At 47.5% G+C, this 12,250-nt stretch overlaps 1 protein-coding gene across 4 annotated transcripts in view; it reads right to left on the reverse strand.

Moving 5' to 3' along the window:
• The window catches only part of MACROH2A1 (macroH2A.1 histone), an 80,143-nt gene that overhangs the window by 56,079 nt on the left and 11,814 nt on the right, over positions 1-12,250 (reverse strand). The gene's annotated exons all lie outside the window — the stretch shown is intronic.

Here is a 12,250-nt window from a genome sequence, read left to right on the forward strand (position 1 = left end):
CCTGGCACACCCACACCATGTGCCCTTTGGCAATCACCTGTGACTGCACAGGGCCCGCTCCTCCCGTGAGTCCACATCTGCCTCCTCGGCCAGGCTGCTGCTCTGGGGAGGACAGGAGCCAGCCATGGAGGCCTGGGCATGTCCCATCCTCCTGAGATGTCCACTAAAGGCAGAGGAGATGCAAAGTGCACTGAGCAATCTCAAGTCCCAGGGCTCTCCTTTTCACTGCTAAGATTTCAGCTCCATTGAGAGCCTACAGAAATGCTCTTCTAGAGATGAGTTATTGTGCTGAGTGACCTTGGAGAAGTTAAACTCCTCGAGCCTCAATTTCCTCCTAAGCAAAATAGGTGGTTTGAGGATTCAGTGAGTTACCAGATGTAAAGCACTTAGCCAATGCCTGACACATAGTAAATGCTCAATGTATGGCAGGCGTTTTATTACCTAAACTGTCCCGCCTTTGCCTGCATGCAAAGCACTGCCCGCTGTGCCCCAAAACTCACATTTTGACAAGCCACATTTTAATCTGGGAGGGAGACTGCCAGGGCCTGGAGCAGAGGTGGGAGAGCAAAGAAAACAATGCTACTGGAGTTAAAGACCTTCATTTTCTGAATGAACAGCAGATATTGACTTGCAGCGGTCAATATCCAGATTTACAGAGACAACAGAGAAATTTTAACCAAAGACTACTAAGTTACCCATTACCACAGGGAGCATCAATCAGGATATCGAAGGCAAAGGAAGCCGATAGATTAGCCTTTTCCAGAGGCCCTGGATTTCCACATGGTTCTCACAGTTCTGCAGGCAAGAAATGTGGGTTCTGGCAGAGAAGGAGCCTCCTTCTATAAGGAGGACATATGTAAATGTCTTCTCTCAAGGCCATTCGACACATGTCCCCCTGTAGACCCCACAAGCCTCTTGAAGTACCAGGGAACACATGTTTTCCGGCCACTAGATGGAGGGCAGTTGTCTAAAAAGGAAGAAGGTGGGGGTGGAAGATAAAGTAAGAGAGCGGGAGGGAGGGAAGGTGGAGGCAGGGTCAGAGCTGTAGGCTGGCTGAGCAGCCTGGCAAATCCGAGGAGAGTGTGTGTCATCCTCTTGGCAATCAGAACTGGAGGGGGTGGTGGGAAGGGAGAGAGAGAGGCTGACTGTGGTTAGTATCCTTTGGGTTTGTCTTCTCGCTAGAACTTATTTATAGTTCTGAGGAGTGGCTTTTTGCTCTCATGGTATTTTATTCTGGGTTGACTAGACAGAGAAGCCCTCAGGCAGGGAAAGAAAGAGGGCTATAAATATATTTTATTAGTTGCTGATATTTTAACGGGAGGATATTGAGAGAAGAGATATTTGTAGAATCCTTACCTACTTTCTCCTCCTCTCAGTAAGTAAGTAGTTCTTTTAAAGCCATTCTTGATGGTCATCCACAGGGGGACCCAGGGGGACCTCAAGCACCTCTCCTGGGATGCTACTTTAATCAGCTGGGCAGCTCCTGGCTTCCTCTGCTATTCGAGGTGCAGGTGGAGACATACTTTTGTGGCAGGAGTGAGAGATCAACTCTTGAAACACTCCCAATGCCTTCCTATTTGCCACCAACAGTTGCCCTGCCACTTGCCTCTCCTCAGGCAGGTCTGGTCCACAACGCCCTGGTGTTAATCCTAATTATGCACCATTAAAAAAAATCCAGGGGTCTAGTTCAACTCTCATCCTTACCAATTTCCTGGCAGCATCTGACATTACCTACATTCCCCCCTCCAGAAATTCATCCTTCCTCTAACTAGTCTTCTTACCCTTCAATAAAAACCTATGTGCTGAGCAGCTGAGTACACAGTGATGAGGGAGGGGTAGGGAAGGCACAGTCCCAGCCTTGGGGGTCACTAATATGTCCTCAGGGATGTCTGGCCCATCACAGACACTCAGTACAAATCTGCTGAAATCAACATGATTCTTCAGACCCCCAGCACCCAGCTCAGCACCTTGTACCTAGTCAGAGCTTGTTCACTCTTTCACAAATAGGTCATTACAGATGAATTACTAAACCAGTGAACAAGCACTGCAGCATTCAGGCGGTGATGCAGGATGGAAGCGCAGGGATGTTCTCCAAGGCACTGTCCTGGTTTCATGGATTAGAACAAACACTCAGGATCCATGGCAGGCTGTGTGAACTACAAAGCTGTCATCCCGGGGGGAAAGCAGCCCCAGGATGGCCCAGGATCCAGGCAGGCCGTCCCCCTCAGTCTCAAATCAGGACTCAAGGTTGGCTGAGGGGACCAGGGATGTTGGGGCAGGTTAGAGGCAGATCAACCACCCTCAGATTTTGGCTCAAATATAAATGTCAGTCTCTGCATATCACATGCACCCATTACATTTACTATATTTATTTTGAAATGAAAAGGGAGAAGAGTATATTTAGAAACATATACAACATATATAACAAACTGATAACACTGATTGTCTCCTGAGAGGAGAACTGGGTGTGCAAAAGAGTAGGGAGAGAAATGCATGTCTCACTGTACGTCCTTTGGGAAAGTGAATTTTGTCATTGGTATGTATTACTTATTAAAGGAAATAATTACTTTCTGTAAAAATAAAAAGACAGGAAAGACCTACCAGATATGAGAAACATATTATAAAGTATATAACTAGATAAACATACCAATGAAACAGAAAAGAAAGTCGAGAAGTAGCCCTAATTATATCTAGAAATTTCATGTATGGTAAAAGCAGCATCTCAGATCACCAGGGAAAAGACGGAATATCCAATTAATTGTGTTGAGACAGATGGGTAACCATCTGGAACAAAATTAAGTTGATCCCTCTCCCACACTATATATCAGGATAAATTCCAAATGGGTCAAAGTAAAAATGTAAAAAATTAAACCATAAAAATACTAAGCAAGAGCATGAGGGAATTCCTCTGCAGCCTTGGAGAGAGGTAGGCTTTCTGAACAATGACTGAAAATCCAGCAAAAACAGACTCATAAAGACTTCAGATACTAGAATTATTCAGATAAACTGGGTAATCATTTCATTTATGTTAAGGCATCACATTGTACACTTTAAATATATACAATTATATTTGTCAGTTATTCCTTAATAAAGCTGGGGAAAAAAATAATTATTCAGAAAAATATATGAGAACTGTATATAATATATATTTTAAAATTTTGAAAATGAAGAGAAAACAAGATATTACAAAGAATGACCAAGCAGATTCACAAAAGAACCAAACAACTTCCAGAGTAAAAAATATCAAAACTGAAATTAAAAGTTCAGTGACTGAATTAAATAGCAGATAAGACACAGCTGAAGAGAGAATTAGTAAACTGGGAGATAGTTCTACAAGATAGACCAGAAGTAATTATCCAGAAAGTAATCTAGAGAGACAGAAATGAAAAATACAAATGAGATAAACAGATATGGAACTTAGATAAAACACTAATGAATGTTTAATTTGTGTTCCATAAGGAGAAAGAGACTAGAATAGAGACACCAAAGAAACTACAGCTAAAAACTTTATGGATGAGATAAAGACATGTTCAAAATCAGAGCCTGAGAAAGCTTACGACCAGAAGACCTCACTAAATGAAAATTCTAAAGGATGTATAAAGTGAGCCCAGATGGAAGGTCTGAATGAAAGAGGCATGCACAGTTTGGGTTACACATTTCTCCTTGCCTAAATCCAGAATCAGTTTTGTAGTGCTTTGTGCCTTCCCACTGGCCCAAGCAAAAACAGAACCTCTGGTGGGAACTCAGCTATGCATATGCTGACCCCAGTGACAGAAATGAAAGTTACATATAGCCCTTCAAAGGGAAATCATGAAGCAACAATGAGAATCCTTGACCACTGAGGTTTCCTAGGCAACGTGGCTTATCTTCAAGAAAGCAGAGAGGTTTACAACAAATGGTGCTGGAACAATTGGACATCCACATGCAAAAAACTGAATCTAGACAAAGACCTAACACTCTCTGCAAAAATTAACACAAAATGGATCAGAGACCTAAATGTAAAATACAAAACTATAAAACTCCTAGAAGATAACATAGGAGGAAATTTAGATGACTTCAAGGTTTGGTGATGACTTTTTAGATACAACATCAACGGCACAATACATGAAAAAAAGAATTGAAAGTTTTTTAAAATAAAAAAAATTCTGCTCTGTGAAAGACAGTGTTGAGAGAATATGAAGTCACAGAGCAGGAGAAAATATTTGCAAAAGAAAGCAATGAGACCTTTCCTTTCTCTGATCCAAGTGATGTGGTCCAACCCCCAGGGCTGGGAGTGCAGGGGACATGGGGCCACTGTTTTGTGAAGGGGGCCCAGGTCACACTTACACTCTCCTGGCCAACCTCATGGCCTCTTTAGAAGGACTGAATGAAGGACCAGATAAAAGTTCAGTTTTTGAGCTCTGCAGCAGATTCAAGGGCCCTGGGAGAAGCACGTCCTCAAGCCGTGCTGCTGCCTCCACACCCTGGATGGGGAAGTGAAGCACTGGGGAAACTCTACCCCTCAATGGTTTCTATGTCTGGCCTCAGCCCCGAGGTCTGACTCACCTGGGTCTGCTAACAGGCTGGTCATCTGACAAGTCATCAGGGAAATGTCAAAGGAACACTGTGCTAAACTGCTGCTTTTTTCCAGCGCCCCTTGAATGTTCATCCACCACAGAATCCTCTATTCCTCCGGGGAGACTGAGGAGGACTGACAATGTAACTCTCCCTTAATGACTTCATGATTTGCTTTGTATGATCATGTACAGTGATCATCAATAGCAGATATTAATAAAAACAAATAGACTAAAATCTAACTCCCTTTCACGCATGTACATATACACACAAAAGGCATTCAGTGCCCATGGCTATCTCTGGGCAGTGGGATTATGAGTGAGTTTATTTCCCTTCTTAAATTTTCAAACATAAATTACTCACATAACTGGAAAAGGGAACATACATTTAAATATAGGCTGCCAGTACACTGGAGTTTCAACTTCTGTGTTTCCAATTTTTTTCTAGTTGCAACCCTCTGGCTCATTAAAATCTAGTCCTCCCTTTCAGCTGCTGAAGGGCTTTGCAGCACAGTGAGTGCTGTGGGGTTCTGGGAGCCCCAGGGAAACATGAAGTCACTGGCAAGAGTTAGCTGGGTCCTGGTCTGAACTCTAAGTCTAAGGTAGGGTGGTCATGCAAACAAGCAAGAGACATAGGAATTCAGAGAGCCTCGGAGCATCACGGAGCCAGCCTGTCCTCTTCTCCCTGCCCTATTTTTAGCTGTGTGAGTACAGGACACAGTTGGCTGTTCCGGATAGGAAAGTGGTAAGGAGGCCAGGTAAGTGACAGAGACAACTGCAGGCTCTGCCTAAACTAATCTTCCAAGCTTATCGGATCCTTTCTTTCCCAGGCCAGAAATGCCAAGTGGATGGATGTTTGTTGAAATGAGTATCTGTGTAACAGGACACACTGCTGACAGAGGAGGCCTCTCCCTACTATACTTACAAGACATGGGGGCAGGGATGGAGTGCAGACAATGACTAACACCAAAGGGATATGCAACATCTGACCTGAGTTATAGATTCGAAATCAAACAAGCTGAAATTTGGGATGAGGATGATCACTTTACTAGCCAAAACCAGATAGCAAGATGTATTTTTAACAACCATCCCTTTTCCCTGGGGTTTTACTACAGGATGCAGTCAGGCACAAGGGCTAGGACTCATCCAGTCTGTAAAGTAGCCATAAGGGTGCCCTGGGTGAACCCTGTTCGTTCCCCAGGTCAGGAGCTGGCCCTGTAAGCTTCCCCATGGTTAGTGAAGTACCCGCAGGCAGTTTCAGACTGGAGTGCCTGCTGTGAGCGATGCCAGGTGCCTGCTAGAAGAGTGTGGAGGTCCTGGTCACTGACGAGAAACAGGAGAGGGAAGACCGAGGTCTGAAACACAGGGCATGGGGAGGGACAGGGCATGGGGAAATGGAAAGGGAGGAGGGGGTTAAGGATATGCAAATCTGGATATCTTCATCATTTTGTAGATTAGAGCCAAAGAAGACAGAAAAAAAAACTCTAGCCACGGCCTTATCCTATAAGAGGTGGAAATATAATACTACAACAGTAGCTTTTTAAACAGAACAAAGCTGGGGTATCCAAATCAGCAGAACTCTCATGGTGGTCCCCTGTGGGGGGGGGGAGGTCTACACTTATTACAAAGTGTCAACATTCAGTCTTGAGAGCTGGCAGCCAGGGCTTCCCATCCTCCTTACTGTCGAGAAATCCTCTGAGAACAGATTTGATTTTTGCAAACAGGCTTACATCCTAGGAGGCAGGTTGGCAGAATAAGCTGTGTGATCAGGCTATGTAACAGGGTTTCTGGACCAGAAAAAGAAAAAGATGTCATCAGACATCTTTTTGGATTTGATGACCAGGAACCAGGCCTGTTCTCTCAGGCGTTGGGTAAGTGACTCCAAAGGCACTTCCCTCCAGGGTAAGTCCCATGGGCAGGGACTTTTGTCTGGCATCTCAGTGACTGGCACAGCCCTGGAGAGTGGTGGGCCCACCCTGAGTCAGTGCATGAGTGGCTCAGCTTAGCAGAATAACTGCACAGCTTCCCCAAGTCATAGCCTCCCTGTGTGAATGCTGAAGCACCTTCTAATGTGTTGGGCCCTGTATGGAGGAGGCAAACCTAGGTCTCCTTATCTATTAGCCAAGCTCTGCGCCTCAATGCCATGAGCCAGACCAAAATGCCTCCTTCATGGTGGTCTTCAGCTTTGTTTCTTCAGTTGGCACTCTTCATTTCTCATGGACCATTTCTCATGGGCCTAACCCATAAGTGTCCCCACACGGTATGGTGCAAGGTGTTTACAGGTGTTCCTTGAAAGGCTTTCTGATAAAAGTTTGGGAACCACTACATATCACAGTTCCCTCCCTTGGGGATTCATGGGACATGAGTATATTAAAGGCTCTGAAAAGTCCTGCAGTAAAGAGAGCGGTTTCTGGGTGGTTCCCAAACTAAAACCAGTTCCTTTACTCAGGAACTCAACAAAGGTATTCACATATCCATCTCAAAAGAGGGAATGTGAATCTAGCTATCTCCTAATTTCACCCATAGAGCCTTACGTTTCGGTGGACTACCTCTTAAATTTCACCAAACACCTCGGTTCTGCTGAACACAGTCTGAGCAATGCTGACCCAGAGTGCTTTGCATCCATCGAATCATAGCATGGTTGCTTTTTGCTCTTCCACACACTTCTCATTCCCCCTGCTACCTCCACTGTAGGACTCCAGTGCTTGTCCCTTAGACCTGCCCTATTCCCCTACTGGTCTGTGGGCTTGTGTGTCCCCAGCATCAATGGAAGTTCCACTAGGGCAAAAGCCATGTCACGTGTTCCTTATTTCATGTCTCCTATACCTTCCAGCACTGAGCAGTGCTGTGCTGAGCAGAGGGGAGAAACTCCAAAGAGGCTTTCTGAGCTGAACTAAATTCAAGTTCCCTTTAAATATCATTTAAGAAAAAAGTACCACAGTAACATGGGGACAAAGATGATGCCTCAAAGAAACTTCCTCTGTTTCCCCATGATAATACTTATTATTATTATTATTATTTTTTTTTTTTTTTTTGCGGTATGCGGGCCTCTCACTGTGTGGCCTCTCCTGTTGCGGAGCACAGGCTCCGGACGTGCAGGTTCAGCGGCCATGGCTCATGGGCCCAGCCGCTCCGCGGCACGTGGGATCTTCCCGGACCGGGGCACGAACCCGTGTCCCCTGCATTGGCAGGCGGATTCTCAACCACTGAGCCACCAGGGAAGCCCGATAATACTTATTTTTATCCATCATTTATTGAGTGTTTGGTAGGAATGCTGGCTAAATTCATAAGATGCAATATCAATCTTCAAACCAACCCCAAGAGGTGGGGCTACTATCATCACCTAGGCTGGAAGGTCAAGGGCCAATGGGTGGAGAATGGACTGTCCTGGAGCACTGAGAAGACCAGCAAACAGCATCACATTCCTCAGGAGGAGCTCTGGGAAGAGTCAGAAGGGCTGCCAGGCACACAGAGGTGTGCAGAAGGAGCTGTCTGGTAGCCAGACTCAAGCTTGTTCCAGATGTTGCCTTTTCCTTTTAAGTTTGGCAGATATTGGGCTCTGCACCCAAGAGGAGAAACAGATGCCAGCTTCAAGTTTCACAGCAAGACGCAAGGCCACATCCTCCTCCCACATCCACCCCAGCCTTGAACAGACCCTAAGGAGGAGTACTTACCCACGAAGTACTCCACGAGTGAGCATGGTCCCTCACCCCCAAAGACATGCTCTTCACAGGAGATCATCTATCTGGGTTCTGACGGCCCCTGGCCTGCTGGGCTGCTGCCTGTCCAGATGCTCTAATGTTGATCTGGCCTCAGCTCTGGCCTAACACAGGCCCAGGGCTCAGCTCCTAGCTAACGAGAAAACCCTTCAAGGTTTTCATGAGTGTGCCAGGAGCTCAGGACAGAAGTGGCCTTCAATACCAGACAGAAGAGTTTGGTTAACAGGGCACCTTGGTGTTGAGGGTGATTCAGGCTTGAGGAGGGGTCAAATGGCAGCTTGAAATAAACCAGAGCGAGTAGGCCTGAAACAGCCAAGATGTTCTACAGGTGCCTGATGAAAGGACACCACGCATGAGTGGGAAATGACAGCCCCCATCGCCATCCCTAAAGGAAGTGGGCAACCCTCAGTTATCTCAGCAGCCAGAGTAGGATTACTGGGGACTCCTCCCTCTGCTTTTACACTACCAGTTAGCATTTGGGCACCTACACTGTGCAGGCACAGAAAAGCACTTCACGTGCATCCTCTCATTTCCATCTCATAATAACTCTATGACACAGTTACTGTAACCCCCATTTCACAGATAATAAAACTGCAGCTTGGGGATGTGAGTGACCTGCCTAAGACCACAGTGAAGAAATGGCAGCTCTGACACCAAGGTCCACACTCTTAACCACCTGGCTCTGCTGCCTCCACCCGATTCTACTGAACATCGTAGCACCCCAAGTGGTGCCCCTGGCTGGCCACCAAGGAGATGTCAGCTCCCTGCTCCACAGCTACCTGCTCCTAGGTGGGCCCTGCAGCTAGCTCAGCAACTCCTGGGCATCCAGACCCCTCCTCATCTCTCCACCGGGGCCTTCTCACAGGAGGAGGTCTGGCCCAGCCATTTCAAAAGAGCATTGTGTGGCACCCCATCACCATGCCTGCAATTGTGTACGCCACCTGTAAGAGAAGAAAACAATCCCTCCACAGGGCCCTTCAGGTGACAACTAGACAAGCAGGGCAGCTCTGGTCAACTGGTTAACAAGCATCCTCCAGGAAATGTTTTCTGAAACCTACTCCCAGCACATGTGGTCCTACATCATCACTGCCTTTTTCTTGCCTGTACCTGCCTCTGGACAAAGCTCTTTGGGCTGGGGGGAGGTCTTGTTCTGGCTTATATCTCAGCACCGGACACACCGTAGCTCTCAACGAGGACCTGCGGAATGGGTGGTACTTCCTTCAGATGCCTTGTGTTGGAGCATGATGTCTGGGCCACATCCTTGACTCAGCCCTAAGCTGCATGAGCGCTGCTCTCCTGGCTTCTCCCAGCTCTGGAAAGAGGCTGGCACCCAGTAGGTGCATTGTGCACAGGTGAGTGGGTGGCAGAGCCCCTTTCCCAGCCCTCGCAGGGCTGGTTGGCACCGTCTCCTTCTCCAGGTCTCAGCTGATGTCTCCTCCTCTACGAAGCCCTCCTGGGCCACATCGTCACCTGGGTCCCTTTGTCCTGTTTACAGCCTCCACAGCACTCAGCACAGTCAGTAACCATCTGGGTTGGTTGGTTCTTTCTCCCAGACTAGACTGTGAGAGCTCTACAGAGCAGAGACCATTTCTTCCCCAATCATTCCTGTGCACTCATACAGAGCCTAGCATGGTGCCAGGCACACAGCAGGTGCTCAGTAAGTATGTGGAATGGGTGGGAAAGGGTCTTCAGTGAAATAAAAGCAAAGAACAGAAAGCAAGCTGGTCCACCTTTACTTCTCTCTCAGGGACCAAAACCAAAGTTCTGAGCAGGCAGATGCCCAGGACTTCCCAATATCCATGTGCTCCCACATCCCAGCCCGAGGGGCTCAGGGCAGATCACCGCCTGAGAGCAGTGAGGGTGGGTGTGCAGCACTGTCCTGATGGGTGGAATGGAGCAGTGTTTCACTGGATGTGGCCCCAGAACTCAGCTCCTGTCCCATCAGGCAACCAGACACAAGTGACCACCAACAGTCATTAAGCATAGTGCTCAGGACGTCCCTCAAGGCCCCATCACACAGACCAGGTACCAGTCGGGGGCAGGCACTGGGCAACAGTCACGTCAATGACTCAGCACTGCGTGTAGGCAGAGGAAATGGCTCAGATTCAGCTAATAGCTCTGCTGGAAGGACTTGGTAAAATTTAAAAATATATATTACTCTTGAATATACAGGGGTTAACATGGCTAACACCAGAGTAAGGATTTGCCTTGAGCGACTTGGCCAGCTCTAGGGCTGGGCTGCCCTGACCATTCCCACCCCTCTCTGGGACCACTACTGCACCTATGACAGCCAGAGACAGGCACAGTTGGTGGGGAGGGTGCAGGGTCAAGGTGCCCAGCCCCCATGAGAACAGACCGGCGGACCTGGCCCTCATGAGCACTGCACTCAGTTTCAGAGCCAGCCAGGCACAGACAAGGAAGACGTACAGATTTTCTGTGCAGCACGGACAGTAGTTGCCTCAGACATGATGGAGCAGTGGTATCTCCCCACCAACGCCCTGCTAACTGAAAAGAGGAAGCTTGACAGAAGAAATGAAACTGCTATTGTACTTGACCTAACGAATGTGTCTATGAACACCCCAGTGTCACTCCAGTGCCAGGGGCATCATAGCATTCGGGAACTAGGAAACACCGGCTGGCTGGCTGGGTTTGCACATCATGTCAGCTTTCCCATTATACTCAAACAAAGCCCCTCTCATAGCAGCCTGGAGTTGGTGAAGCAGGGACTGCTGTCTCCATTTGATTTGTAAGGAAATTGGGGTCCAGAGAGGTTAAGTGACTCTCTCTGGGTCACACAGCATGTAAACTGCCAGGCCATACCTTAAAAATGTTCTCCGAGTCCTATCTAGTGACTTCTGCCCTGGTCTCCCTGGCTGACTGCCAGTGTTATACATGGTTTTCCTGGATGTGACACATAAATTCTGGGCCTCTGTTTCCTCATCGGCATAGTGAGAAGAATTAGGCCTACTTCATGCTACCAGCCATGCCACCTATGAGTCTCTGACAAGCAGAGGGTCCAAGTTCCAAATATGTGCAAAGGCCTCACAACTATAACCCCAGTTACTTTTTACACCTAGACTCTTTTAACAGAACACAAAAAAACTCTATAACCCTCATGACTGTGTTCTCTGTGGGGAAAGCCTTGGTCTTGTCTTATTGAGAGGCCTGGGATAGCAGGAAGTGACCCAGCTCTTCTACTGCCTGACCACTTCCGTTTGGAAGAGGTGCCTTGTCTTGTTGAGTCTCTCCTTTCTGGCTCTAGGGAAACAGCTGCCCCTGCCTGCCACCTACCCTGATGGTGTATGGAAGCAAAAAGTGGTAAAAGCATTACAAAAGGAGAGCAGGATGTGCATCCGTTCTCAAGTACTTCCTGATTATATGTGACCCTAGGCAAATCTTTTTATGCCCAGATGTTGGTTTTCTCCTTACTAAAAATGGGGGGTGGTATCCCTGCCCAGCTGGCCTCCCACAGTTGCCATGGAGCCACCAATAAAACCAATAACATTACATCTGGGAAAAGGACTAAGGACGCCCCTGAAGAGATGGCCGATTCCAAGACTAGGGCTGGGGGAGGTCAGGGGGAGATGAGACTATCTCATTATGTTGGAAAGCAAGGAAATGTACAGAGACTGATGGAGAGGGGGCAGAAGGACATAAAAACCAGCTTGAAGGTCAAATTTGAGACAATGTGACCATCATAACGAGTAATGACATGATAGTGTATAACTCACTAAATTTTAAAAATCCGTGAACCAACATTGATAGAACAAAAAATAAAAAGGAAAAGGGCTTCCCTGGTGGCGCAGTGGTTGAGAGTCCGCCTGCCGATGCAGGGGACACGGGTTCGTGCCCCGGTCCGGGAAGATCCCACATGCCACAGAGCGGCTGGGCCCGTGAGCCATGGCCGCTGAGCCTGCGCTTCCGGAGCCTGTGCTCCGCAACGGGAGAGGCCACAACAGTGAGAGGCCCGCGTACCGC

This window comes from Physeter macrocephalus, chromosome 8 (genome assembly GCF_002837175.3).
Source record: "Physeter macrocephalus isolate SW-GA chromosome 8, ASM283717v5, whole genome shotgun sequence".
NCBI classification, from domain to species: Eukaryota; Metazoa; Chordata; class Mammalia; order Artiodactyla; family Physeteridae; genus Physeter; species Physeter macrocephalus.